Raw genomic sequence first — 25,202 nt, forward strand, 5'->3', positions numbered from 1 at the left:
ATTTAGAAATAAACAGCTTAGAAACCAATTTTTTTTATGCAGAATTAAATAAGGCATTCTAAGCATTTTCATGGTGCACCTGCAATGAAATCACAAGACTGCTAAAATGTTTTGAACCACTGAAGCGTCTGCAATATTTGGTCGAATCAAAATAAAAATAAATTTTCTAAAACTTTCATTAGTTAATTATCAAAACTCTCAACCAAAAGTGAGGCCAAATAACGCGAGTGTTGCAGTTTCTCTCGTTCGCACGCTATTGAGTAAATCTAATAAAACGCTTGAAGGCTGGCGAACAAGAACCAGGATTTGGACAAATTCTTATTCATTAATTACAACTTCAACATTCGCGTTGAACTCGGGTGTAATCACCTGCAAATGTTCAGCTTTTCATGTAAAACAAACCTAATTACAATATTTAGCGACCACTTGAGAAAACAACGTGTTAGCTTTCTGTAATACAAATTGGAAAACTTCAAAACTGGTCAGGAATAAGATATTATTAGACGTTAATGCGGCAAAATGTCACACTCCACCTCTCGTGTTATCAAGCGAATAATTCCTTGTTTCTCCTTAATTAGGTTCATAAAATATATCAACCCAGCATCGTAGAAAAGTTACCTGACCTCATTTTGTGTTTGTTTTTGGTGTTAACGGATTTACCACAAATGTTCTTTCACATCTTTGCTCAATTCAGTTCACCTCTCTTGACTCATTTCCAAACATTTCTGACACATTCTTTCAAAAATACGTGAAAATATTAACACGTTCTACGTGTAACCTGTGCACAAAAGAAAAATTTAACAGTTACTATTGTCAGTAGCGTGTATTTTTTATTAACGTCTTAACTACAAATTAAAATTTAACATCCCATAAAAAGTCCTATAATTTAATAAATCATAACTGTATAATTATACTTAATTACGTAAACGTATTTTAGGAATAATTATGGTTTACTTAATTAGGTCAATTGTACGGAAAGCTGTATATAGATAATAAACTGTTGTTTCATGACGTAGGCAACAAATGTTTGTTTGTTTGTTTTGGAATTTCGCACAAAGCTACTCGAGGGCTATCTGTGCTAGCCGTCCCTAATTTAGCAGTGAAAGACAAGAGGGAAGGCAGCTAGTCATCACCACCCACCGCCAACTCTTGGGCTACTCTTTTACCAACGAATAGTGGGATTGACCGTCACATTATAACGCCCCCACGGCTGGGAGGGCGAGCATGTTTGGCGCGACTCGGACGCGAACCCGCGACTCTTAGGTTACGAAGAGCACGCCTTAACGCGCTAGGCCATGCCGGGCTCTAGGCAACATATGTTTTCTGTCATTTTAAGAAGGCGAGAACGTTTATTTGTTAAAAGGGCTACTAGTATAGTTGTCCGTTGTATATTTTACACTCTGTAAGAGCACGACGCGCAAACACAATAAAAACCATTAAAGGGAAAGTGTTAACCACTCGATATTTTAAATTCAACATCAAGATGATATGTAAAAAACGTAGCAGAAACTAATATAGGAAGGTGGTTTTTCTATATACAATATTAAACATTATGTATTATACATTATGTATAAATACACAAAGTAAATAAAGATAGCCTATGAAATGTGTATCGTGTCTAAAAGTGTTAACAACTGTATAATTTACATTTTATAGTATTGTTAACACTATATATTTAAACTCTTAAACAAAGTGTTATACAGAGTGGCAATAAAACATGCGATACAAAGTGTTATACAGTGTGTCAATATACATTTGACATAAAGTGTTATACAGAGTGACGATATACATGTGATACGAAGTGTTATACAGAGTGACGATATACATTTGACATAAAGTGTTATACAGAGTGACGATATACATGTGGTACAAGGTGTTATACAGAGTGACGATATACATGTGATACGAAGTGTTGTACAGAGTGACGATATACATGTGATACGAAGTGTTATACAGAGTGACGATATACATGTGATACGAAGTGTTGTACAGAGTGACGATATACATGTGATACGAAGTGTCATACAGAGTGACGATATACATGTGATACGAAATGTTGTACAGAGTGACGATATACATGTGGTACAAGGTGTTGTACAGAGTGACGATATACATGTGGTACAAAGTGTTATACAGAGTGACGATATACATGTAGTACAAGGTGTCATACAGAGTAACGATATACATGTGGTACAAGGTGTCATACAGAGTGACGATATACATGTGATACAAAGTGTTATACAGAGTGACGATATACATGTGGTACAAGGTGTCATACAGAGTGACGATATACATGTGATACAAAGTGTTATACAGAGTAACGATATACATGTGGTACAAGGTGTCATACAGAGTGACGATATACATGTGATACGAAATGTTGTACAGAGTGACGATATACATGTGGTACAAGGTGTCATACAGAGTAACGATATACATGTGGTACAAGGTGTCATACAGAGTGACGATATACATGTGATACAAAGTGTTATACAGAGTGACGATATACATGTGGTACAAGGTGTCATACAGAGTGACGATATACATGTGATACAAAGTGTTATACAGAGTAACGATATACATGTGGTACAAGGTGTCATACAGAGTGACGATATACATGTGATACGAAATGTTGTACAGAGTGACGATATACATATGGTACAAGGTGTTGTACAGAGTGACGATATACATGTGGTACAAAGTGTTATACAGAGTGACGATATACATGTGATACGAAATGTTGTACAGAGTGACGATATACATGTGGTACAAGGTGTTATACAGAGTGACGATATACATGTGATACGAAGTGTTATACAGAGTAACGATATACATGTGATACGAAGTGTTATACAGTGTGACGATATACACGTGGTACAAAGTGTTGTACAGAGTGACGATATACATGTGGTACACAGGGTGTTATACAGAGTGACGATATACATGTGACACGGAACGTCACAGAGTGACGATATACATGTGGCGTACAAGGTGTTATATAGAGTAACGATATACATGTGATGGGGAAGCGTTATAGAGTGACGATATACATACGTGGTTGAAGGTGTTATACAGAGTAACGATACAATACACGTGGCAACGAAATGTTGTACAGAGTGACGATATACATAATGGTACAAGGTGTCATACAGAGTAACGATATACAAATACGTGGTACAAGGTGTTATACAGAGTGACGATATACATGTGGTACAAGGTGTTATAGAGAGTAACGATATACATGTGATACGAAATGTCATACAGAGTGACGATATACATGTGGTACAAGGTGTTATATAGAGTAACGATATACATGTGATAGGAAGTGTTATATAGAGTGACGATATACATGTGATTGAAGGTGTTATACAGAGTAACGATATACATGTGGTACGAAATGTTGTACAGAGTGACGATATACATGTGATACGAAGTGTTATACAGAGTGACGATATACATGTGATACGAAGTGTTATACAGAGTGACGATATACATGTGGTACAAGGTGTCATACAGAGTAACGATATACATGTGGTACAAAATGTTATACAGAGTGACGATATACATGTGGTACAAGGTGTTATACAAAGTAACGATATAAATTTGATACGAAATGTTGTACAGAGTGTCAATATACATGTGAAACAAAGTGCTATACAGAGTAACGATATACATGTGATACGAAGTGTTATACAGAGTAACGATATACATGTGATACGAAGTGTTATACAGAGTAACGATATAAATTTGATACGAAATGTTGTACAGAGTGTCAATATACATGTGAAACAAAGTGTTATACAGAGTGACGATATACATGTGATACGAAGTGTTATACAGAGTAACGATATACATGTGATACGAAGTGTTATACAGTGTGACGATATACATGTGGTACAAAGTGTTGTACAGAGTGACGATATACATGTGGTACAAGGTGTTATACAGAGTGACGATATACATGTGATACGAAATGTCATACAGAGTGACGATATACATGTGGTACAAGGTGTTATATAGAGTAACGATATACATGTGATAGGAAGTGTTATATAGAGTGACGATATACATGTGGTTGAAGGTGTTATACAGAGTAACGATATACATGTGGTACGAAATGTTGTACAGAGTGACGATATACATGTGGTACAAGGTGTCATACAGAGTAACGATATACATGTGGTACAAGGTGTTATACAGAGTGACGATATACATGTGGTACAAGGTGTTATACAGAGTAACGATATACATGTGATACGAAATGTCATACAGAGTGACGATATACATGTGGTACAAGGTGTTATATAGAGTAACGATATACATGTGATAGGAAGTGTTATATAGAGTGACGATATACATGTGGTTGAAGGTGTTATACAGAGTAACGATATACATGTGGTACGAAATGTTGTACAGAGTGACGATATACATGTGATACGAAGTGTTATACAGAGTGACGATATACATGTGGTACAAGGTGTCATACAGAGTAACGATATACATGTGGTACAAAATGTTATACAGAGTGACGATATACATGTGGTACAAGGTGTTATACAAAGTAACGATATAAATTTGATACGAAATGTTGTACAGAGTGTCAATATACATGTGAAACAAAGTGTTATACAGAGTAACGATATACATGTGATACGAAGTGTTATACAGAGTAACGATATACATGTGATACGAAGTGTTATACAGAGTAACGATATAAATTTGATACGAAATGTTGTACAGAGTGTCAATATACATGTGAAACAAAGTGTTATACAGAGTAACGATATACATGTGATACAAAGTGCTATATAGCTCAAAACCATCCACCGCCAACTATTGGTCTAGTTTTTTACCAACAAATAGTAGGATCGACTTTCACTTTCTAATTCCCTTACGGCTTAATAGGTGAGCACATAACGGAACTTTGAAACCGTTATCCTCTGATCGCAAATCGAGCGCTCTAATCACCAGATTCTGTCGTCACATTAAAGAAAACCAAATGTTTAGAAGTTGTAAAAAAAAGTACTAACATGTTAGAACATGTTTCTCTCTGTGTCAGGTTCTGTGCATTTCATAGTCGTGTTTGGTTATGGTTTACCAAGGCGATTTGAACCACAAATCCAAATACTAATATATATATATATATGTAATACATTACAAACTACTAATAAGAAAGTTATTCGTGAAATTCATACATTCTCATAAAAACAAGTGTCACTTTTAGTTAATTTTGTTAACTGATTAATAATTAATTATTCCTCTTGTTCCTCACGCATTTATTTCTCTTCCATTTTATTTCGCACCTTTATATCTGACATTATTTACTGTTTTCTTTCTGTCTCTCTTCCTACCAGTGTTTCTTCAATATATCATGTTCCCTGGTCACAGGCTTCTTAAACCCACAGCGAACATAGCTTTGTCGTGACGTCATATCCGTAGAGATTCTCTATCATTCATTGGAAATAATTAACACGAAATTATAGCAGGAACCTTACGAGATGTGAATCACGACCTTCCTGTTCGTAGAATTTCACCCAGATTCGATCGAAGAACAATAAACCCTGTGAAGGTGACAACAGTACTGTTTCTTAATAAAACACCTTCGCTAAAGAGCCACATTATATTTGTATATTTTCTGGAAAGTTCAGAAAAAAGAAATCGCTTTTCACATAAAACTGCAATATACAGGGTGAGCCAAAAGTAGGTGGACAGCATTTGAAATAGGTTTATGTATCGGTTATATTAATGCAATTGTATATTATAACTATGTTGCAACTATATTATTCGTGTTATATAATTACAATTGTATAATTACATTTGTTTTAATTTAATCTGTTTTCTTTTTTTTAGATTGTTAATAGAACCCGTAATGTCAAATACTTTAAATACAGATAAAAGAATATGGGTGTTAAAAGAGTATTGGAAATCTCAACAATTTGAGCATTTGCGTTAATAAATAACATTTTATTTTCATTAATATAATTGTCTTATTACATATAGTTGTACGTATACGTGATCTCTAAATAAAGGTTTTTTTACTGTCCACCTACTTTTGACTCACCCTGTATATATATATATATATATATATAAAGGTTAAGCCAAGCTAATAGCTAAAACTGACTGATAACAATTCATCAACTGACAACAACACAATGAATCGTGCATGTTATCTGTGATCGACATACCAGTTAATAACAATATAATAATAAACTATAACCGTCAATTTATTTATTAACAATAATAGATATAAGTGGTGGTATATCGATCAATAATAACAGATATGTTACATTAACATAAAAGGCCCAGTATGGCCAAGTGGTTAAGGCTCTCGACTCGTAATTTGCAGATTCGAATCCCCCTCACACCAAACGTACTCGCTCTTTCAGCCGTGGAAGCGTTATATTGTGACGATCAATCCCACTATTCGTTGGTAAAATAGTTGCCCACATGGTACACTGATAAATTAGGAGCTACTGGCGCAGATAACCCTCATGTAGCTTTGAGCGAAATTCAAAAACAAACAAACATAAAAATTAACACATACCCCACAGTCAACATAGAGCACGTTCAAGAACTCATAAGATGAAAATCAGTTTGCTTCAGATAAAGAAACGTGTATCTGTTTGAAGCGCCCTGGTTATAGGATTTCTTCTTTTCGCTCTCCCTATCATTCATATGCTGAACCTACGTGTGTTCTTAACATCAATAAAGGGAACACTTATTATATATTATTTGTTTAAAATAATTACTATAATTTGGTAAACATGCAACAAAAATCACACATGCAGTAGCGCCCCGGTAGCACAGCGGTATTTCTGCAGACTTACAACGCTATAAATCAGGTTTCGATCCCCTTCTTGATGACGAGAATCCCATTTGAAATAAAAAATGTATCTCAGAACGGAAGGTCGAAACGTTGTTCTCTGCTTATCAATAAAAGTGTTAATACCCATACCAGCTGTTCTGAGATGCGGAGCACAAATCGCCCATTGTACACGATCGAAACTACACTAGTACCTACTGTTGGAAATTATAATAATTTAAAAACGTGATTACACTTTACCTTTCTCTCAAAAAACGTTGTATTACTAAAAGGTGTGACAGTTCGTATTTGTAATACATATCTCTAAATTAGTTACTGATTTCAATCGCTTCTAATTTTGTTCTTTGAGGCATCGTGTACGTTGTTACAGAACAAAGTAAACGCGCGTGTCTTCATAAACTAAAACACATTCTTAAAACCAAAATTAGAAATGGGTACTCTCGTCCCTAAGACAAGTGTCCGGCAACGGTCAGTTGCAAACTCTCTTCTTAACCTGAAGATGACCCAGGAAGGTCGAAACGTTGTTCTCTCCTTATCAATAAAAGCGTAACTACACATACCAACTGTTCTGAGATACGAATGTTGTCATCAATTCGTTTATATTTCATGAGAGAAGAGCCCCATGACCACCCTCAACTAGAAGCATTGGTTTGATCAAACTGTATCTGTGAGCCCCTGTTAATGTCTGACGTTTCATAGTTCTAATTTGTAAGAATAATTTTAAATATTTTGAAGCAAAACGAAACATTGTGTAACACCTTTCACGCCCATTCTCGTATTTTTTTCAACTCCAATAAACACTTATCGCTGGAACTTCACACACTTACATGTTGATTTGTGATACGTCTTGGGGAGTTCCTCATATTATTGATACTATAAAACTTTGGTATCACTAATATGATACTAAGAATCGGTTGTTGCATTATAAATTTTGATATGAGAACATCAGAAAGGCGCGATATGAGAATTTTCCGGTTGTTATGGGATTTCAGGATGTTTCCAGAAAGCAACTCGCGCGCATTGCTAAGAGCGAAGCGCCAACCAAAAGCAAGGTGCGTGCTCACGTTCTATCTCGTATGCAAGGCTCTCTATTGGAACTTTTCGTTACTGTCATTCTGTTGCCGTACTTCGTTTGGGACTAGGGAAGTCGTGTATGTCTCGTGATCTCTTCTTTGTACTCTCGCATTTTTTAGTTTTGAATAATTCGAAATATTTTGTTCATCGAAGCAACCAATTCTTTAATAAATTTAGAGGGAAGAAAAACCCTGCATTTGTTCTGAATGTATTTGGTTTTTAGCTTTAAATAACACAAGGATCTCATCTATGCCAATATTATAAGAAAGGCTTGTTATTCCAAAACGGAATGATCTTTGGGGAAATTAATAAACTAAAATAAAACAGTTTTTCTCCCATACTTCTGTAATAAATAGTTAAAAACATGATAAGCAGATTAATGATCGTGAATATGGTGTCTTTGGCGCTGTGGTCCACTAGCACGGCAGAAGGTAGACAGCTGAAGCTAGATGGAGATTTTATTCTTGGGGGACTATTTCCCATGCACGAGGCAAAATCTGTTGCAGATCCAAGCCAATCGTGCGGACTAATTAAAGAGGAGAAAGGAATCCAACGGATGGAAGCCATGTTGTATGCTTTAGACCAGATCAACCAGGACCCCCACCTTCTTACAAACGTCACCCTGGGAACCTTCATCCTTGACACGTGCTCTCAAGACACGTATGCACTAGAGCAAAGTATGGAGTTTGTAAAGGCATCTTTGACCACCTTGGACGAATCTCAGTACCGCTGCGAAAACGGGATGAAACCGATATACAACCCCCAGAAACCGGTGGTAGGAGTTATAGGGGGCATCATCTAGTTCTGTATCTGTCATGGTAGCAAACATACTTCGGCTCTTTAAGGTAAAGACTAGTTATCTTTTTTAACTTTCTTTTATTCACTTTTCAACCATATGCTTTGTTGTGTAAGAATAGCTTATTCATTTGACCAGTAGTTTTAATAACATCATAATGAAAGTCATTTGGTTACATATGGATGCAGGATTTATATTAAGCACGCAGAGATACATGCCCATATATGGAAATTGATAACGCTAGGAATATGATTCATTCCAAGACATTGTACGTGACAGATGTGAAAGAACAGTTTCTAACAGTAGATGATTTAGAACATTCACTAACAACGTATGATAGAAGACACCCTCTAACACCAGAAGTTTTCTGTCAGCAAAGAACAATGGACGACGGTAAACAATTCCTAACTATAAATAATTCAAAACGACGACCAACAGCGTATGATAGAAACCAGTCTCTTACAGTAGAAGCTTTGCGATAGCAACTGACAATGGACGATATTAAACAATTCCTCTCTGTAGATAATTTAGGACAATGGATGATACAAAACAGTCTCTAACAGTAGAACTTTATAGCAACTAACAATGAACGATATTAAACATTTAATATATATAGATAATTTAGGGCAATGAATGATACAAAACAGTCTCCAACAGTAGAAGTTTAAAGCAACTAAGAATGGGCCATATTAAACAATTTCTGTCTATAGAAAATTCAACAGTTTATGAAACAAGACAGATTTTAACAGCATAGATTTTAACTGTGGCTGTCAAATAATTATACAATACATTGTCTAATAGTAGACGTTTAACTGTGACAACTAGCTATGGACTATACAAGACAATTTCTGTTTATATTTACTTTAGAACAGTAACCGATAATGTGTATTACATGACCGTTTCTAACAGTAGAGGTTTCATAACAGTGAACAATATAAAACAATTCCTCTGTATAGATTATTCAATATTGACCAGTAATTGGTGAAAAATCTGTGTTTTAACAGTAGTTTTAATAACAGTGGCTAACAATGGATGACTCAAGACAGTTTGTTTGTTTGTTTTTGAATTTTGCACAAAACTACATGAGGGCTATCTGCGCTAGCCATCCCTAATTTAGCAGTGTAAGACTAGAGAGAAGGCAGCTAGTCATCACTACTCACCGCCAACTCTTAGGCTTCTCTTTTACCAACGAATAATGGGATTGACCGTCATTTTATAATGCCCCCACGGTTGAAAGGGCGAGCATGTTTGGTGCGACGAGGATTCGAACCCGCGACCCTCAGATTACGAGGCGAACGGCTTTACCCACCTGGCCATGCCGGGCCAATTCAAGACAGTCCTTATCAATAGGTAATAATAGCAAACGTATATTCAAAATAAGTTTGTCATATCTTATCGACACTCTTTGTAGAAAATGTCTTGTGTTTATTTATAGTAGACAGACACTAAAACTGGCCTGCAGTTGTACAAGAAGTAAACTGAATAGATGTTCGGTGGCAAACAGTTTTGCAACATTACTACACAAATTATACCATCTCCTCATAAATAGCTATTTCTAGACCTAAAAAAAGTGTAACATTATCTAAGATAAATGTAATCAGATTAAGGATAAATGTCCTTGCATGTAAGAGTAAGTGTAGTCAGATATTAATTGTGTGTAATCAGATCTATAAAAAATGTAATCACGTTCTAGAGTTACTGTAACCCAATATGAAAATGCCTTACTTTTAAGTTTACGCTTAAATTATTATTTATTGAACTCAAACAGAATCCGTTGATTAATTTCATTAACAAAGTTTCTACTTAAAATAAATTCTGGGTAATAACTGGAAGAATCTTCTTTTTTTTTTAACGTTCTGAGAGAAATCTAAAAATGCCTTTACTTTTAGCTAGAAGGGAAACGTAATTAAAATTAGAATGTTTAATATGCCTTCTTGACTAAACGCTAGAGAATAATGGATGAACGGATCACCGAACGCGATAGTATGCAATTTTCACTACTGAAAAAAAAAAAGTTTTATTTCTATCATAAACTTAGGTAAAAGTATTTATTAATTAGATTACGAGAGGAGTCGCTGATGTTACTTCAGATCTATCGACATTCTTATAATTAAGTTCATTAATTTTAAAGTCTAAACGGTGCTCTTGGTTACTAGTTAGCGATTCCTGTTAGAGATTTAAAAAATTCTCCGAACTCGTGAAATGAATTATGCATCAAGTGAAAATTCACGATTAGCCATTTATTTAACGAAAACGGTATTTATTACACTAAGTTTTATAACGTACACGGTGTAACACAAGTAAATATTAAAATATACATGAAATTATTTTTACCCCACATTCAAAGATACTTCGCTTAAAATTAACTCATCATATAAAAAGTTTAGTGCATAAACATGTATACTGTGACGTGTTCATTACGTATTTGTGCGTGCATGTATATCACTTCCGTATTATTCGCGTTTGATGTGATTCAATTCAGTTCCGAAAGCTCGAGCGCACCCATCTTATGATTTTTTGTTCTGGAAACGCAACTTATTTTACAAATACGTTCGAATTATAATTATTATTCAATCGTTCGTTACTATTCTGCTTTCATACAGTTTGTGTTTGTTGATTGAAATGTGTTAAACTTCCATAAAAATAATACTACGTTTTATTTCAAACGTTCTAGCGAGGACTTGGTAAGCTGCTTTGTGACGTCATAGGATAATTTTGACGTCATTGGATTGATAATATAATGTAAGCCAGTGGTTTCCAGCCCTTTTTATGCCCCGCACCCCTAAAAATTTTTAATATGTTCTCGCACCCCTCACAGTAATTAGTTATTTAAGAATAAAGGTGAAGGTGGCCAAAACAAATGTTATCTCGCACACCCTGGAAAGTTATCTCGCACTCTCAAGGGGTGTGTGCATCCCTGGTTGGGAACCACTGATGTAAGCTATTCAAATCAGAGTTACCTGTCCGATTACATATAAAAACAGTAGCAGTGAGTTTGGTGATTGTTGTTACGATAAATAAACATTGCCTAGTTTTACCACCAGTTGGTTTGGAATTTTTCCTGAATTTCGTGAAAACTGAACCTGATATTAAAAAGACAACATCACCCATCCCTATTAACCGAAATTTGATTGTTACTCATATTACACAAGTGAAGAGCTTTATTTATTTCTCACGGTAACGGAATGTAAAATATGATAGAATCCCAGATCCTTAGTCTGGAACGCAAACAAGCGGTCTGCGATTGGCTCTTTTCTGTTTGTTTGTTGAATTTTTTTTATTTCATCCAAAGATACACAAGTATCTGCGCTAGCCGTCCTTAATCTAGCAGTGAAACATTAAAGGGACGACAACTAGTCTTCACCACTTTCCTCCAACTCTTGGGCTACATTTAACAATGAATATATATATATATATAGTAGAATTGACTGTCGCATTATAACGTTCCCACAGCTGAAAGGGAAAACATATTTCTTGAGACAAGAATTCGAACCCGCGACTTTCAGATTGTAAGTCGAGCATCCTAACCAGGGGACCATGAGTCTCTTTTCTCATCAATGACTAGTGTTGTTTAACGAATAATATATTAAAAATTCTACCAAAACCATGCTGAAGACCATTCTCAAACCTTTCAACTATAGTGACTCCATCATCAACTAATGCCGATTAGTTCTAGTGATATTAGGCTATTTACTTAGTCTTTGACATTTGAAAACACAACAATGAACACACAAGTAAGAACAGTTTTAAACCATGTTGTAAATCAACCTCCTAACTAGTAATGAATGTATTAATTTACTTCGTATTGGTTTGAAACCATTCAACACCACGACCACATTCAAACTGTTTTAATAATAAAAGACCGCTTCTGGGCCAATATGTTTTAACAACAACCATTCAATCCTGTTCTTGGAACCGTATCCAAACTAACCTATTTCAACAACAATATTTCGATCCTGTCCTTGGAACGGTATCCAAGCAAGCTTATATGAACAACAAACTTTTGGTCCTGTCCTTAGAACCGTATCCAAACTATATCAACCACGAAACTTCAATCCTATCCTTGGAACCGTATAAAAGCTAACCTATTTTAACAGCAAGGATTTGGTTCTCTTCTTAAAGATAGCTCCTAGTTAACCGATTTTAAAACAGACTTTGGGTCCTATTCTTATAGCCTTTTTCAAGCTAACCTATTTTAATAACTAGCTTTGGGTCCTATTCTTACAGCCTTCTTTAAACTAACCTATTTTAATAACTAGCTTTGGGTCCTATTCTTACAGCCTTCTTTAAACTAACCTATTTTAATAACTAGCTTTGGGTCCTATTCTTAGGGCCGATTTCGAAATAACATTTTAATAACAAGCTTTAGGTTTTGTTCTCAGGGCCGACTCCAAGCTAACACTATAATAACAAGTTCAAGTCCTGTTCTTAGGACCGATCCTAAGCTAATATTTTAATAACTAACTGTAAGTCCTGTTCTTAGGATCGACTCCAAGCTAACTCGTTTTAACAGGAAGCCCTCGGTCACTGTTTCTAGAAATAAAACTGAAACTGAAACAGGTTTACGAGTCTTCTAACGTATCAAATATGATGTTCAATCATTCACGCTTTGTTATTACCAAATTTTCGAGGCTCAGGGAAAATAGGTTTTTTATTAGAGCGATTGCTGCAGCCATTATTGATGTGTTAGCAGCAAGCTTTAATGTGTTCAGTGTTGTGGAATCTCGGAACTTGTCTTTTTATTCAAGTGCTGAAACAATTCACAGCTGACGCCATTACTGAGTGCATTATCATTCTGGCTATGATAGCTTTCTTTGTGTCTGTCATTATTGAGCCGAAAATCCAAGAATATGATTCTATTAAATTTAATTCGTGTTATAATATGTCGTGTGGACATTTGTAGTTAGGCTTAACTAAGGAAAGAACAAATCATATCATACACGTGAACTGTATTTGCTAGATGGTCACTCTCGGTTTTCCGGTTCTTTATTTATCAGGAAACATTGAACGCTTAAGTTTTGTTACTATAATTAGCTATAAAAAATATAATATCATTTTATGAGAACCTGTTTGACCTTATTCACGTTTCATTTTGTGATATTGATCGATTTTACTGCTATTCACTTTCATTATTCATGGAATAACAATGAATGCCTAATGTTAAAACAACGTCAATACGTTTTCTTTCACAGAAAGTTAATCACTTCAGTGAGTCAGATATTAACGATAAAACCAAACAAACTGTAACTTCACGGCTCAGATTTATAATGCTAAAATCAAGGTTGGATACCCGCACTGAGCAAACTGCAAATACTTCATTGTGTACGTTTGTGCTTAAAACACAAGCGTATGTTTACTACAACTAATAATGATAAAGCCAACAGCATTTTATTTAATAAGTGACTATTTCACACTGTGAAATGAACAAGAATATTTTAACAGATATTTATGTGATTACACGAATGTGACGGTCAATCCCACTATTCCTTGGTAAAATAGTAGCCCAAGACTTGGTGTGGGTAGTGATGACTAGCTGCTTACCCTCTAGTCTTACACTGTTAAATTAGGGATGGCTAGCGCAGATAGCCCTCGTGTAGCTTTGTGCGAAATTCAAAACAAACCAAATCATAATATCTAGTTGAGTGCGGAACGTTCTAGACATTTGTCGAGGTATAAATACGCGGCGAAGATTCAGTTCAAAAGATGTATCTATCTTGCGTGATTATAAGTTTAGCGACAAAGAGCATTTAGTGGACGATTTATAAAGTGTAATTATCCAAGACTGTATTGCAACAATAGAATATTATTTTGTCAATTCTGTTCTGAAGTAATTCAACCAGCCTGTGTGGACATTGACGATGAGGAAACAATTATTAAAGTGTAAAGAAAATTTGTATTTTCGTTTTACTTGTTTTAATATACCAAGTGGACTGTATGCTGCCCCCCTAGTGGCTCAGCGGTATGTCTGCGGACTTACAACACTTTGTGCTTAATTCAAACAACAACAACGACAGTGTGCTGTTTGTTCATTTTAGAAATTTATCGCCAAAGAATCACAGACACCTACTATAAAGAATCTGACTCGTACAAAAGCCTACCACCATGGCTGTTCTAAACTTCTGTGCACAAGTTTTCCCACTTCAGTGAAGAATGTTAAAGACTCCTTATTTCAAAATGTTATACTAATTTACCATTTATCGTTAAAAATCTCGTTGTGCAACGATCTTCCGTCGAAAAATGCTGTGACACAATCATTTTTATCATAAGCCTATTTTTTGTCGGATTTGCAATGCCGAATGATTGGGAATTTAACGTTTATGAAGTATATATATATAGGTGCTAAATATGACGTTTGTAACGCCGCAATTTGAATCTATGACGACATGCCGATGCATTAGTGTGAACATTACATCAGAAACAAATGACTCGGAGTTTGTTTGGAAACGTATCCTTTTCGTGTTTGATCTCGTCACATACTTAATAAATCTTCTGGGACTCGTTCTGCTTATGTTTGTTTGTTTGAATTTCACGCAAAGCTACACGAGAATATGTGTATGTATTTCTTATAGCAAAGCCACAAATTCACATCGGGCTATCTGCTGTGTCTACCGAAAGAAATCGAACCCCTGATTTTAGCGTTCTAAATCCGTAGATTTACTGCTTTCCCAGCGGTGAACGCTAAACGAGAGCTATCTGTGCTAGCCGTCCCTAACTTAGCAGTGTAAGACTAGAGGAAAGGCAGCTAGTCATCACCATCCACTGCAAAGTCTTGTGCTACGCTTTTACCAATGAATAGTGAGATTGACCGTACCATTATAACGCCCCCATGGTTGAAAGGGCGAGCATGTTTGGTGTGACGGGGATTCGAACCCGCGACCCTCGTATTACAAGTCGAGTGTCTTAATCACCTGGCCATGCCAGGCCCGTTTTATTTTTCTTCCTGGTTGTTGATTTTCATTGATTTGATGTTCATGGCCACGTGGTTAAAGCACTTGACTCGTAATCCGAGGGTCGCGGGTTCGAATTCCCGTCACACCAAACATGTTCGCCCTTTCAACCGTGGAGGCGTTGGTATGCGATAGTCAATCCCACTATTCGTTGGTAAAAGAGTAGCACAAGACTTTGCAGTGGATGGTGATGACTAGCTGCCTTTCCTCTAGTCTTACACTGCTAAGTTAGGGACGGCTAGCACAGATAGCTCTCGTTTAGCGTTCACCGCTGGGAAAGCAGTAAATCTACGGATTTAGAACGCTAAAATCAGGGGTTCGATTTCTTTCGGTAGACACAGCAGATAGCCCGATGTGAATTTGTGGCTTTGCTATAAGAAATACATACACATATTCTCGTGTAGCTTTGCGTGAAATTCAAACCAAACCAGATGTTCGTTAATAGCTGTTGGTCTTCTACTCTCAGTAATCACCTCTACGAAACTGGAAATAATCTCGTTCTGGTGCAAGGAAGTGCAAATTACAATGTTAATTTACAACTGACGCCATAAAGCTTCACACCAAGCTTCTCGCCTTCTCATAGTCTGTCTTTATGAACAGTAACTTTTCTGAGCAGTGAAGGCTAGCCTTCTGGCGATTACTAGTACGCGAGTAACTCATTACCTTTCTTCATGTATGCAAATGAAGAAAACGTTCGTCTCAGGCTAGGTTCGAACCTGACCGTGGGTGAGCATAACACAATTATGGAAAATAAGAAATCTGGTTGAGTGGAATATCTTGGTCTGCGTCATGCGAATGAAATAGAAACACCAATCAGATGAGTTTGGTCGAAATTAAAACTTACGTGTGGCTGCGTTGAACAACTGGATTCGTTTAACTTAACGAAATCTCTGATACTACAGGGTTGAATACTTATGGATACTCAGTTTATAAGATTGTTTATTCAACGAGGATAGCTATTAACTAACGTCGGTCTTTTTTTTTTATATTTGTCGTTTTCAACACCATGGCCTTATACACACGTGTTTAGGTTTTAACTCAACACTATTCATATATTTAGATAGCTACCTTGACTTCAATATATTAAATTAATATTCAGTGATTTTGATTCGTCAATCACTTACAATGTGAGACGGCAAGTTTTCGGGGTTCATTCCTCTTAGATATTGTTTAACATAATAAAAATAAATTAAGATCTATGCTGTCGTCTTGGATCAAAAGCATACTCTTGGAAGTTTTGGCTGTAGTCGGCGGCTGATTTCAACATAAAAAGTCGACGTGGGCAAAGAAGAAATGGCGATACGATGTCATAAGTAAAGATAGAAAAAAACCAACAAACTCGAACATCATCTGACTTCGTACGTGTTTCATCTTGAAGATGTTCTTTTCTGTGTAAGTCAAACTTAAAAACCGGACATCCATCTTTCTTTAATTGATTAGAGCGAAACTGTTTCAGAAAGCAGTTGGGCCACGCATGCTCCATCAAATGCTGCAGATCCATATGTGAAGTCCAGTATATGATATTATCAGGAAACACCCCAACAATATTGGTTTATTTTTTTATATATAAATAAGCCTCCAAAACATTTCCAGAAAGAAGGATATAATTCAGTGAGGGTGTTTCGTTCAAATCAAGAGCAGCTACGTTACTACACAGGTTATCTGTGTAGCCACATAAGTAATTTATGTTACTACACAGGCTAGCTGGGTAATCACATAAGTAATTTATGTTACTACACAGGTTAGCTGTGTAACCACATAAGTAATTTTTGTTACTACACAGGTTATCTGTGTAGCCACATAAGTAATTTATGTTTCTACACAGGTTAGCTGTGTAACCACATAAGTAATTTATGTTACTACACAGGTTAGCTGTGTAACCACATAAGTAATTTATGTTACTACACAGATTATCTGTGTAACCACATAAGTAATTTATGTTACTACGCAGGTTAGCTGTGTAACCACATAAGTAATTTATGATACTACGCAGGTTAGCTGTGTAACCACATAAGTAATTTATGATACTACGCAGGTTAGCTGTGTAACCACATAAGTAATTTATGCTACTACGCAGGTTATCTGTGTAACCACATAAGTAATTTATGTTACTACACAGATTATCTGTGTAACCACATAAGTAATTTATGTTACTACACAGATTATCTGTGTAACCACATAAGTAATTTATGTTACTACACAGGTTATCTGTGTAACCACATAAGTAATTTTTGTTACGACACAGGTTAGCTGTGTAACCACATAAGTACGTTATGTTACTACACAGGTTAACTGTGTAACCACATAAGTAATTTATGCTATTACACAGGTTATCTGTGTAATTACATAAATCATCTATGTTACTATACAGGTTAGCTGTGTAACCACATAAGTCATCTAGGTTATTGCACAGAATAGCTGCGTAACTACATAAGTGAGCTTTACTACTACAGAGGTGGTTAGCTGTGTTATCACACAAGTTAATTTGTTGATACGCAGAACAGCTATGTTACTAAATAGATTTAACGTATTACTACATTAATTAGTTGTGTTTTTATATGGACCACTAAGTTAGTACTTGAAGTAGCCTTATTATTACATTGTTCAGTGTATTAATATGTAGATCATTTCACTACACAGGCCAGTTTTGTTACTGCATACAAAGTCTTCATGTATAATGAATGAAGACACACCTTCTAAGCACTGACTCTGGCAAACCGTGCATAATTTAAGAATGAAAACATTGAGAACAACAAGATAAGTTGAAATGTTCCGTTCTTACTGAAAACCAGCGCGAAACCTTGAAGTTAATTTCAGTCTTGCTATGATGCTTCAACTCACATTTATTTTAAGTAACTCAAGCTACAGTGTAATAAAACCCCATTTATATTAAGTGAACTAACAAAGAGCTCTGTTAATAATAAACGATGTTTTGATTTATAAAGTGATGGGCGTGGCCTACTGTCCTTGTGGCCGGATTACGAGACGAGGGCCGTAACCACCTGGCCATGCCAGGGCCACGACTTTAGTATTCTTTTAAAGTAAAATTTTCTAATAATATGTCTTGGCATTTTACACCTATACGACTTTACCGCCCCTACAATCTCTCGAAGTATTTTTAACTATACTGAATGTTATGTATATCATTTTAGTTATCAACTTCATACCACGTCATTATACAAATGATGTGTTGTACCGCAATGCTTTTAAAATAATAAAACAAGTAAAAATTTACTAATAAACCTACTACAGCTTAATATTTTATTAAATCAAAGCTTACTTTCTGCTTTCAACTGCTCATACTAAAGTCTCCCCTTCTCTTCTCTTCTTCCGAGCCTAAAATGTTTAAAGAAAAATATTAGTCTTAGAGTCGAAGACTAAATATATTTTTCATGAACAAGCGTTCCATCAAATCTGATGACCCACCACAAAAACGCCATATTTGTGGATCTGAGTGAAGTTAAAGTGGACACAGTTTCTTCAAAACCCGAGCTTGCAGCTAGTTCATGTTTTCCATTCTACACTAGCAGCTGTTTACAACACGAATATGTAGAACTAATGTTTTTTTACGCGCTAGTGTGCTAGGAAATTAAAGAAGGTTCCTTACGGAATTACCCAGAATCCTATGGAGATAAAGTGTTCTGAAAAAGACGACAAGCGGAAATTACGGTCAAAGCGTGGAAGTTCCAATCAACACATACTCTGTTTCGTTTCTTCCTTCTAGTGATAATTCTAGGTACCCGGATTATACGAAAGTGTATTGGTTTTTTTCGAATATAAACTAGGTTAATTTCTATCGATTGTTATAATCGCGCCAGTGAATTTCTTGCTACAGTACTGAAAACAAGAGTAATTCCTCAGTAAGTGCAGCACTTGAATTCTTTTAGGTACGATTACAGTATGTTAATCTATGAGACGTTTTTACCTTTTGTATCAGATATAATTTTGTACTCTACGGTACCAGCCGTTGGGAGCACGTACACCCGATTATATTTTATTACTCATCCGGATCTCTACCGGCCCACCCTCGAACTGAAATTATTTTAGGCAGGATTAGAGTAAATTAATTTATAAGACTTTGGGCGTGGTCAAATAAACCAGTCGAGAGGATTTGACCTCCTGAGCCCAAAACTGTACTTATATTTTACGTGACAAAATTGTGAGTTCGAAGTTTTCAACTTGGGAAATTCAGAGTCAGCCGATATGCCGCGGCAATAAATGTATACTTAAACCAATACATTGCTAAACTTTTTGGTATTATGTGCTCGTTGAGGGACAGGTTATTTTAATAAACATATTGAAATAACGGTAAACCGATGTTCTCGTCCAGTCATTTTATTATACTTAAATTATGGCGAAAATTTTAACATCAATAGCTTACTGTGAATGTACAGGGTGGCCCTAAGTCTCTACCCATCCATATATCTTATGTATCCAGTGTATCTGTGTGCTGTCACCAGTATTCTTGCGCTCATGTACCCACGTATTTTTCACAATACGCTCTTCAAGTGTACATGGGCTTATATCGGCCATATTTATCTGAAAAAAAGAAACAAATTTATAATACATGCGTAATTGAATATAACATAATAACATATGGATGGGTAGGGACTTACGGGCCACCCTGAATATTCTTAACATATTTTTGCAACGTTCTACAAAACGAATGTAACATTTTTGGGAAAGGTTTTGAAAAACATATAATAAGTATTATGTATATGAAGACATAAATGAAGATCGTGTCTTGTTTTGTTTTTAAATTAATTGATTGCATCTGAGACGCGATAATTGTAGATTGACGTAATTTGTTGTTTTTATTTGTTTTGTTTAATTTCTGGTAAATAAAGCTTGCAAGTTACCGTCAGGTGTTATAAATAAACACTCCATATTCATGTTTACAGTATTATAATGATGCCTACAGTGGCTCAAACGTAAGTCTGAGAGCTTATAACGCTAAAAACCGAGTTTCCATACGCGAGGTGGCCACAGCCCAGATAGCCCATTGTGTAGCTTTGCGGTCAAAAACTGTATTAAGATGTTTCTTTCACTTGTTTCGGTATCATAAAATTATGTTTGAAATAAAATATTGGATGCTTTTCTCACTTTCCCTCCTAATTGTTTTTTTTTTTTTTTAATTTCGCACAAAGCTACTCGAGGGCTGTCTGTACTAGCCGTCCCTAATTTAGCAGTGTAAGACTAGAGGGAAGGCAGCTAGTCATCACCACCCACCGCCAACTCTTGGGCTACTCTTTTACCAACGAATAGTGGGATTGACCGTCACATTATAACACCCCACCACTGAAAGGACGAGCATGTTTGGTGGTGTGACGGGATTCGAACCCGCGACCTTCAGATTACGAACTGAACGACTTAACCCACCCGGCCATGCCCGGCCTCTCTAGTTTTAAGGAATAAATACGATAAAATGTGTACAGTTATTTACTGTAGCAAAAACTTACACCTGTCTACCAAAGTGTGTTAATTATCCAGAATTAACTGTAAGCGAGAAAGATAGTAAATATTCAATAAGAAAAGATGTTAAAGTAGGCTTAACTTTCCATCAGGTTCTTAAGTATTTTGTGAAATATCAGAATAATAGGAATATTATATATCACCGTACATTTGCCTTTGACACTATTTTGCAGTATATAAGGATGTAAGATGCGAGACAATTCTGATTAATTAATAATCAACGTTATAAATGTGAATTGGAAATTTCAATTTGAACAAAATCTCAGGAACAGGTAGACTAAATAGACGGATCAGAGACCTCTATTGTTCAAGTATATCTGTCCTAATTGTGAACTACTTACCAAACCGAAGGACGCCATTTAGAACCGCTCGCCAACACAACAGCTTTGTCCATTTCTTTGCACCCAATAACGAGATTAACTGTCACTTTTATAACACGATCAGGGCTGAAAGGGCCCAGCACAGTCGAGTGGTTAGGGTGCTTGACTCGCAATTTGCTCTCCCTATCAGCCGTGGGGGTATTACAATGTGACCATCAATCCCATTATTCGTTGGTAAAAGCGTAGCCCAAGAGTTAGTCTTACACTGCTAAATTAGAAACGGCTAGCGCAGTCAGTCCTCATGTAGCTTTGCACGAAATTCACAACAAACAAAAGCAACTGAAATGTTTGTTGTGGTGGTTTTCTTTCTTACCTGTATCACGTCTTACACTCCTAACCTTTCTACCAGTAACTCGACAGGCTAACTATCATTTAACATCCAATCCCACTGTTTTATTAATGAAGTAGAGCTACGTATACTACTACCGTGTTTCTCCGAAAATAAGACAGGGCTTATATTAATTTTCACTCCAAAATATGACACCAGGGCTTATTTTCGGGGGATGTCTTATTTTTATATATTAAAAAAAAGAAGTTACAAAGTAAAACTATTAAACTAACCATTTAAAATAAACTACTATTAAACTATTAAACTAACTGATTAATACTTAACAAACTAATTAACTAACTATTAAACTAATTAATAAATTAATTTTTTTTTATTTCTTTCCTCTTCCTGCCACTCTCAACTAGGGCTTATTTTAAGGATAGGGCTTATATTAAAACCATCCCCAAAAATCACACTAGGTCTTATTTTATGGGTAGGTCTTATTATCAGAGAAACACGGTATACGTATGACGTTTGAAGTTGCTTTTTACTTACCACAGTAGACTCATATTTATTCAAAAATATGTAACGTCAATGCGTTTAATTTATTCTTCGAAATTATTCAACAAACAATTTGTTTTCAGATACTAAAAATAAATACGAAACCCAATCAGTTATTTGATTCACTTTTGTCAAAGAGCTATATGAGGGGATTCTACCCCTCATAAGTCGAGGTTTATTTTCGGTTAGTATTTCACACAATGTTAGTTTAAAAAGTCTGCTCTTCAATTTACATCATTTCATTCAATGGCTGTCTTAATATTCTCAGTTCATTACAATGATACAGTTGTCTCATTGGTATATCAAGTAAAACACACACATCACTGTAGAGATAATAAAAAAACTGATTAAACAGAGATCCACTCGTTCTCTTTATAGTGGCCACAATCACAGTCCAGATCATCCAAATGAAAACATCCAAAGGAAATATTGATTGTCAAACTTCTAGCTCCCCAGCACATTTACTTACTTTCGTTTACCAGGTTTTATTTACAGCCACTTCTCTATTCGTATTCTTTCTGTTTTTTCTTTCTTTCTGTCACTTCGTTTCTTTCAGGGAAAACTTTTTTTTTTACTGTTGACTTGCGCTTTTTTTGTTTTTTCATGGTCGTTGAAAATTCTGGAAAAACAAAAAAACAAAAAGCAGAGACGCTAAATCACTTAGAAACTTCCAGAAGCGTTCATTGAAGCCTCAATAGGCCCGGCATGGCCAGGTGGTTAAGGCACTCGACTCGTGATCTGTAGGTCGCGGGTTCGAATCCTCATCCCACGAAGCATGCTCGCCCTTTCAGCTTTGGAGGCGCTATAATGTGACGCTCAATCTCACTGTTCGTTGGTAAAAATGTAATGGATTCACCAGAGATCCCGATGTAGCTTTGCTATAAGAGAACACGCACACAGAGACACACATTAATAATTCATGAATTGTGGATTCAAAAACTATGGTTCATATTCTTAAAACATTTACGTTTTTTAACAGAATTACGATCTAAACCGGCTTTTTAACTTTACTTAACTTCTGTTAAATACAATTAACCTGTTACTCTTTGTAAAACTTTCGTTATTCGCTGTTGTAAAGTGACGCAAACGATTGATTAAATTTTTTACTTAATATTCAACTGTTTAAGGTCTTTTAAACAGAATTTTGTCTTGCCACAATAAAAGAACTGGCTCAAAATATCATTTATTTTACAGCTGAAAACTACAGAAGCGTAGAAACTAATTAATCAGTAGTTCGAAGCGCAATTAATCTTATCTGGACTTTGTTTGTTTTTTTTTAAGTGAAGCGACGCTGGAAATTGAGCAAATTTAGTCTAGAAAGAACTGAAAAGAACGTGCAAGTGTGCATTATTTTAACCAATCAATGATAGTATTTCATTACGAGCATGTATTTTAACCAATAAGTTACAGTATTTCATTAAAAACTTCTACTCTTCACAATCAATTATGTACAACATTGTTGCTTGAGGCCTCTCAAAGCCATTATTTTAAGTTGGTTTCTAAATCTAGATAAGAAGGACAAATTTTGGTCGGAAGATAATTAACGAAACTGCGTGCTTGAGAGATGTTTTTAGAATTTTCGGAACATATCGTCTGTGTGTATAAAGGTACGCTTATGGTATTGTACACAATAATTGACAATTTGTCACTTTTTTTGTGGAACCCAATTTGAAGAAAACAAATGACAAAGTAGTAAAACGACTAACTTAGTTGTTTTGTGTTGTTGTTTTTTTCAGGAGTTTGAACAGAAACTCATAATTGTTCATAATGACATTCTTGAGCGGTCTTTACTGGAAATCTTTATTTTTATCACATCTTGTTTTGCGGTTTAAACTGAAATGGAAAAAAAAATGTAAAGATGTAACCTTTCTCTAATAATTGCTTCTGCTAAAACAAAGACCATCATTAGTCGTTAGAAGGTGGAAAACGCACCATTCAGCAAAATCATTTCGCACAAATAATTTAAACTCAAGCAGTTTAAAACATACATATGTATCTGCACAAATCCTGACAATATTTTAAAACAGTAACGTTTTAAACCGGTCACTTGTAGCGTGTAAATCCTTTATTTCAAGTTAGGTTACCATAGCGTTTCAAGATTTTTTTTTTCATGGCCAAGTGATCCTAGCACTCGACTATTATCTGAAGGTCGTTGGTTCCCGTCACGCCAAACACTCTCGTGCTCATAGCCAATCCCACTATTCGTTGTAAAAGAATAGCCAAAGAGTTTGCGAGGGGTAGTAATGACTAGCTGCCTTCCTTACACTGCTAAATTAGAGATGGCCAGCGTAGATATCCCCCGTGTAGCTTTGCGTGAAATTCTAAAACAAACAAACAATCAAGAATTTTCTGTTAGTTTCTTTGAGCCCGAGCATTTGTACAATCAGCCGTAACAGAGTGAGAATGTAATTGCTGAGTCTGATGGATCTTTCCATTCGTCTGTAGATAAAGGTGCACAACCCAAAACAGTTCACACTTTAACTTCTCAGATTACAATACAACGCTAAGAACAGTTCACACTGATTTTCAGACAAGCAAATAATAGACAACTTTAACGGATGTGTTTAACATAAACGACGCAACTATATGGTTTACGTAAAACAAACAAAAGGAAAACTCTAATAATGTAGAAAATTTGATGAGAAAGTATCTTAAGAAATCGACCGGGCATGACCTGGTAAATAGTTTTCGGACAGTAAAGGTGATGGTTCATGGTTCGAGATTGCCCCCAAAACCTACTCAGAAATGTAAGATTGTAGGTGAGTCAGGAAAGTGATAATCAGATTTACTATTTAGTCAGAAAAGAGTAGCTCTGTAGTTGGTGGTTAGTGCTGTTGCCTGCCCTATACTCTTGTAAGTTTAAAACCATAATATTTCACTG

At 35.7% G+C, this 25,202-nt stretch overlaps 1 long non-coding RNA gene and 1 pseudogene across 3 annotated transcripts in view; one reads left to right on the top strand and one right to left on the bottom strand.

Annotated features, from left to right (window-relative positions):
* The window catches only part of LOC143251110 (uncharacterized), a 119,156-nt gene extending 99,548 nt beyond the window's left edge, over positions 1–19,608 (bottom strand). Inside the window, exons 1-3 of one of the 2 annotated variants that reach the window (XR_013028505.1) lie at positions 19,067–19,608; positions 18,921–18,976; positions 4,636–5,561 (exon numbers count right to left, since the gene is read on the bottom strand). This is a non-coding gene — a long non-coding RNA (uncharacterized LOC143251110). Of the gene's footprint in view, positions 1–4,635; positions 5,562–18,920 lie in introns of those variants that run through there. The other variant, XR_013028504.1, reaches the window with a different exon arrangement.
* LOC143251108 (metabotropic glutamate receptor 8-like) overlaps positions 7,837–25,202 on the top strand; it is a 47,665-nt pseudogene continuing 30,299 nt past the window's right edge. Inside the window, exon 1 of the transcript XR_013028502.1 lies at positions 7,837–8,742. The product of XR_013028502.1 is annotated as a metabotropic glutamate receptor 8-like (transcript). The remainder of the gene's footprint in view (positions 8,743–25,202) is intronic.

Source organism: Tachypleus tridentatus, chromosome 5 (genome assembly GCF_004210375.1).
Source record: "Tachypleus tridentatus isolate NWPU-2018 chromosome 5, ASM421037v1, whole genome shotgun sequence".
NCBI classification, from domain to species: domain Eukaryota; kingdom Metazoa; phylum Arthropoda; class Merostomata; order Xiphosura; family Limulidae; genus Tachypleus; species Tachypleus tridentatus.